This window comes from Varanus komodoensis, unplaced genomic scaffold, assembly GCF_004798865.1.
Source record: "Varanus komodoensis strain SLA01 unplaced genomic scaffold, ASM479886v1 scaffold84, whole genome shotgun sequence".
NCBI lineage: Eukaryota > Metazoa > Chordata > Lepidosauria > Squamata > Varanidae > Varanus > Varanus komodoensis.
The window spans coordinates 732,116-738,717 of record NW_025336531.1 but is presented as its reverse complement, the minus strand read 5'-3'; the positions used below and the strand labels follow the sequence as shown (position 1 = coordinate 738,717).

The 6,602-nt window shown below is 41.9% G+C and overlaps 1 protein-coding gene across 3 annotated transcripts in view; it reads right to left on the bottom strand.

The window, feature by feature from the left end:
- SLC38A10 (solute carrier family 38 member 10) overlaps positions 1-6,602 on the bottom strand; it is a 79,242-nt gene that overhangs the window by 72,262 nt on the left and 378 nt on the right. The gene's annotated exons all lie outside the window — the stretch shown is intronic.

Here is a 6,602-nt window from a genome sequence, read left to right as displayed (position 1 = left end):
ATGGGGACTGCAGCCAAGAAATTAAAAGACACTTGCTCCTGGGGAGGAAAGCTATGGCAAATCTAGACAGCATACTAAAAAGCAGAGACATCACCCTGCCAAAAAAAGGGAGTATAGTCAAGGCTATGGATTTCCCATTTGCAATGAAAGGCTGTGAAAGCTGGACCATAAGGAAGGCTGAGCGCAAAAGGATTGAGGCCTTTGAATTGTCGTGCTGGAGGAGACTCCTGCGAGTCCCTTGGACTGCAAGGCGATCAAACCGGTCAGTCCTTAGAGGAGATCAACCCTGACTGCTCTTTAGAAGGCCAGATCCTGAAGATGAAACTCCAATACTTTGGCCACCTAATGAGAAGGAAGGACTCCCTGGAGAAGACCCTGATGCTGGGAACAGTTGATGGCAAAAGAAGGGGGCGGCAGAGAACGAGGTGGCCAGATGGAGTCACTGAAGCAGTCGGCATGAGCTTAAGTGGACTCCGGGGATGGTGGAGGGCAGGAAGGCCTGGAGGAATGTTGTCCATGGGGTCGCAATGGGTCGGACATGACTTTGCGACTAACAACAATGAAGTGTAGACCTACATGTACAAGTGTAGACCTAAGTGGGAGTAACCCCACTTAGCACAGCAGAGCGCACTTCTGAACAGACATGCATCAGATTGCATTATTATCATCTGCATATATTCATTGATGTTACAGAGGTGTTTGGCATGCTTACATCAGAAAGAAGGAGTGGTGCATTCAGACACTTATCTCAGGAGTGCTAACCTTCCCCTTTCTGGTAAGGAAAAAATAAAACCAATTAATACATTAGCAAACAGATATCCATTGCACGGAAGCATGTTCCCAGGGTAAGCCTTGCTTTCAGACCTTGCATAGCAAGTTACACAAGCAGCAGTTACTGGGGACCGCAAGCATCCGGCAAACAGAGACTCTATTGCTAAACTGGCCCAAGGTTAATGCCAAAGATGGCAAGTCACCGAACTGATGAATCTCCCACTATTGCCTGATCAAAGAACCATGTTTATTATTTGACTCGTCAAATATTCCAGCAGGACTGCCCCAATGCAGATCTATCTACATGTGAAAAACAGAACTGCATCATAGTGCCATCTGTTAACGGACCTACTTAAATGACTCAAGTGTTTTGCTTTGCTACATGCTAATGCCATCTGTTGGGAAAAAGATGCAACTAACCAACAGCTGAACATCTTGATTGGTTGGAACCTTCTGATACAAAGATTTTAATTGTTGGAATCTTTTCCAAAGTTTTGTGTATCTTTTTATAAAAGCGGTATCACATTATCAACTTGTTTAGCAGCTTATAAAAGACATTCAACAATTTTAGTCTCTCACCACCACAAAAGGCTTCTAAAACCTAATCCTTATGCACATGTACTTGGAAGTATGTCCCATTAAATTGAGACTTACTTCCAAGTAAACATGCGGAGGATCAGGCTGCTAGGCTGCCATTCTTCTAAACATCACATTATGTTCCATACAGCGTTCCCGATCAAAATATCTCCAAGCAGTTTGGCTTTTCCTAGGCATCATTACTCTATAAGCCAACAGCAGTCTGATGCAGAGCACTGAAGCCACTAAGGCACTTTTTTGAAGCCTGCATATTCTTATTAGAATACATAAAACTCTTGCTTTTCACAAAAGGAGGTAACTTTCTAGCCAGTCACAGCAACACTTAGTCTGAATATCGAATTTAGTCTTCCCCAACCAGGTGCCCTCCAGATGTCTTGAACTATAACTGCCATCATGCTATCTCTTGTTGTGCTGGCTGGTGAAGATGGAAGTTACAGTCCAAGACATCTGGACAGCAAAAGGTTGAAGAAGGCATTGGCAAAATAAAAAAAAATCCAATATAGTTATAGTGCCCAAAAAAATTACCCAACTCCGCAGTAGACTGAAAAGTTCATGGTATTGCAGACAGAAAAATCAAATAATTTTCAGCTAAGAAGAACAGGGCTGCAAGTTCAAAGAACAAAGATGACTCTGAAAATGTGATGGGAGCAGCACAGAAGATAAACAAAAGATAACATGTTAACAGAAGTAATGTAAGCTCCAAGCAAGGTCAGCATAATCCAGAAGCCAACCACAAATGACTATTCACCAATGTGCTGCAAACTCAGCGGATCATCAGAAAGTTGACTGGAAAGAGGAGCTGGGATCAATATGGAGAATGTACCATCAAATTCCATTCACCATTTCCTTTAGTAAGAAAAGTGGAAGTCATTCACAGGGATATATCAGATAGGGGAAAGCAATGGACAAATTAAAGTGTTTGTTATGCCTGTAAGAAGAGATGTGGACTATCTTTATATACATAACTAATGACCAGCAAACACCAGCTATGCCTTTGCCAAAAAAAAAAAAAAAGTTTATAAAACAGTACTGAATGTTTAACACCAGTACACAGTCTACATGGTTGTAAACCAACCAGAGAGCATTGGCTATGGGGTGGTATACAAATAAAATGAATCATCATCATCGTCATTTTAGGAACTCTTGATAAAAGCATGCGAGGGAAGAGAGTACTTTGAAGATGCCAAGAAGGGATGCTAGAGTTACAGACTATTCTGAGATTTCAGAGAATCTCTACTTATAAGCCTTCTTGGCAGCCACTCCCTGCCAAGGGAGGCGAGGCTGGCTGCCACTCAGTTGTCCTCCTGCTGGCAGGCAAATACGTTTTTATTCAGGCACACCTTTACTGTGTAAGCTGGTCTGCTGCTAAAGGAGGTTTCAGCTGATTAGATGTTGTCCACTTCTTTTATTGTTGTATTTTTGATGGATCTAATATTTACATTATGTTTTAATTAATATCATTTTTACTCTGTATGTTACTATGGTTAGCAACCTCAAGCATAATTTTGTGGCAAGGGAAATTTATTTATTAAATAAATAAACCCACAGATTTAGTTATATTACACTAGTGATGATATAGTGAAGTTCCTCAGGCTGGTGATTTTCAGATGTGATGAATTACATCTGGGTACAGTGTTGTATCAGGGATAAGAAACTTCCATCCCACTGGCCAGATGAGGTCTACATGTTTCCTCCTCTAGCTTGGCAGCTTCTTCCCCTTTTGCCACAAAAAGGGAAAGGTTCTTCTCTCCAAGTCTTTTCCATGCTTGGCTCTGAAGAAGGCTCCCTTTCTCAGAGCCCAGTAGGAATGTGTCTCCAGTCAGCTACTTATCAGAGCTAAGAACTTTCTCCAGTGGAAGAAAGGGAGACAAGAAGCCGCTGAATGAGTCAGTCCTGCTTCCATCTGAGCAGACATGATCCTCACGCTTACTTCTGAATAGACATTCAAAGGCTTAGTATATGGTATACACTTCATGTATTTGAAAAATGTGACTGAGTTATTCCTTCCTGCTTATGTCAACAGACAAGAAGAGACTTACCTTGCTTATGTGCAAGTGGAAATGTTGTTCATGCTTACTGCTAAGCAGTTCATGCTTCTTACTATAAACAGTTAACAATGGAATTTATGGAGTGGTTGGGTTTTTTCATCCCTACCCATTTTTGCCTTCATCCTCATCCATAAATACATAAGAAAACCCATGCTGAATCAGACCCAAGGTCCATCCAGTCCAGCACTCCCTACACAAGGTGGGAAACCAGCTGCCTACACGATCCCTCAAGGAGGATGGGTGTAAGACCTCTGCCTGCCCAAGTTCCTCAGCAACTGCCTGCAGGCATGGCAACTCTGGTAAAAAAGGAAGCACAGAGCCAGCAAGGTTAGCAGCCACAGATAGCCTCCTTCTCCATGATTATGTCCAATCCCCTTTTAAAGCTATCCAGATTAGAGGCCATCAGCACTTCCTATGGGAGCTAATGCCATAGTTTAACTATATGTTTTGTGAAGTAGTTCCTTTCATCTGTCCCAAACCTCCCACCAACCAGCACCATGGGATGATCCTGGGTTTGAATGTTATGGGAGAGGGAGAAAAATGCCTCTCTCTTCACTTTCTCCACACAATGCATTATTTTAAACCTCTATAATGTCTCCCCTTACTTGTCTTTTTTTAAAGCTAAGCAATCCCAGCTGTTGCAGCTAATCCTCATAGGGGACCTGCTCCTGTCCCTGATCATTTTTGTTGCCTTTCCCTGTACTTTTTCCAACTCAATAATGTCCTTTGTCAGGTAAGGCAACCAGAACTGAACACAATATTCCAAACGCAGTTGCACCAACAATTGTGTAAGGGAAGTAGGATTTTGGCAATCCTGTTTTCTATTCCATTCCTTAGAATGCCTAGCATGGAGTTTGCCTTCTTCACAGCAGCTGAGCACCAGTGCAACGTAGCTTGTGAAAGATTCTTCAAAATGGGATCTAGCCTCCAGGATAAAAAAGGTCCCTCAACCCTCCAATATATGGAGCCTCCTAGTTCAGAGGTTGTATGCCACAGAAAAAAGTTTTGGAAGCAACTGTGGGAGAGGCCTGTTGCCTTCCCGCCCTGCTTGTGTGCTTCCTAAAAGCATCTGGTTAGCCACAGTGGGAAACAGAATGCTGGCCTAGGCGGACTTTTGGTCTGACCCAGCGAGGCTTGTCTTATGGTCTCAATCTCAGGGCACAACTGAGTGACAGAAAAGTAGGAGGTTCACACCTGTATGCTGCAAGCATCCACAGCAGGCCACATATCATGCAACAGCGTAACACACTTTTCTTGAAGCATGCAATAGGTCATGAGACCCTATGTCTTGTAAATGTGGAATGCAAGCACTTTGGAAGTGGGAAGGTCTATCACTTTTATTTATTTATTTTTATTTGTTAAAACATTTTTATGCCGCCCCATTCGCCGAAGCCTCGGGGTGGCTTACAACAATAAATTAGATCCACATAAATAAAAATTAAAGGCATAGGTCCCCAATATTTTTGGATCAGTTGGAGCCACTGGAATTTTGAGAGATATAGTGAGTGTGCTCTTGCAAAATAATGGCAGGAACATGCTCATTCACAAAAAGGCTGCCACAGTGAGTACAGCTAGTCACAGAACAACCATTCCTCCGAAGGCAAACCAGTGAGATTAAAAGAAAAATAACTTTCCAAGAAAGTAGTACAAGGCAGAGGCAGTGTCTGAATTCCAAAACACAAACTCACTCTTGTGAACTTAGAGATGTAGCTAGAGGGGGGACTTTATAGCATGCTAACTTCTCTTTTTAAAATGCATAATTTAAGCATTATTTTTAAAAAGAGCTTAAGAAAAACAATTAAAAAGCAGAGGGACAGGGAACCTGGCAGGCATCAAAGGAGGAGTCCTTGACACAAGTGCCACACTAGAGATTCTGGAAGTACAGTATGGTGATATACACATGGCATAACACCTGCCAGATACTTATCATGTGAAATAGCCTCAGGTGCTAAAGTTACACAAGTGTTTCCAAAACTTGCCTTGTACTGGGCTCTATCATCTGGTGGCCTGTGTACATCCAAGGAATCAATGCTCGAAGGGGCAGAAGAAAAATATCAGAAAGAACAGTTACTAGTTGACTCTTAAAAATGTAAAATAGTTTTAATTAAAGGGAAAAAAGAGAATTCCCCACCTCTTAAGTCCTACAATCCTATGAAATTTTGTTGCCTGCCAAACAAGCTATACAGGTGTAACAACACTATAGTATGCAGCCAACTTCTAAGCTCCAAACCACAACAAAACATTGATTCAGCCACATTCTATATATCCAGATAGCCAAGGCAAGATAAGCAAAAGAACCACAGATTAATGAGGTAAGAGAAACTTCCCCTCACACGATTTTGTTTATGAAATCATTGTCATGGGGTGGATGTTATGAAGATAAACAATTTCATTTTTTTTTTAATTTCAAAATTGGTATAAGTAGTTCAAACCACAACTTTTGGCCAAATTAGCCAGCAAAATGCACCCCTTGGCGTCTGTTCCTAAGCTAAGTGTTAAAAACAAAGTCATGCCATTAAAACAGTACAGCTCTAGGCAAACACTTATGCATAACTAGCCCAGACCCAACTTTCTGTAAAACAAGCATTAGCCTGCAGCTTTCAAGGCAAAGACAAGGAGCCAAAAATAATAAAAATAACAGCTTTCCCCAGTAGGGCAGGCTCTAGTATGGTGTTGGCCATACTGTCCAGGAATGATGGGAACTACAGTTCAACACATCTGGAGGACACCAAGCTGGGGAAGGCTGAAATATGAAAATGCAAAATTTGACATATAACCAATAAAAGGGTAGAATATTTGGTCTAAAAGGAATAAGGATGTAAGAGGCATGAAGACTAAGTACTTGCAAGGTGTAACACGCAGAGAAGCAATGCTTTCCCCTGACCAAGTCAACAAAATCAACAGGCCACTCAGAATTAATTTATTTTGCTTAACACCACTGCAAGACACCAGTAATGTTCCTCCCCTATCTTTCTGGCAGACCTTTGCATCGTCTGACACATCCAACACAAACACACATAATGTGCAGCTTTCCCATCTTAAATATAGAGGAAAGCTGCACCTATCAAGTGTTAGCCTGTCGCACATTGTTTCCCAACCTGGGCTGAGGGGAAACAGAATTTCTAAGCACCGAGACAACAGAAAGACTGCAAAATTCCTACAATGCACAGCATTCAACCAACCGCT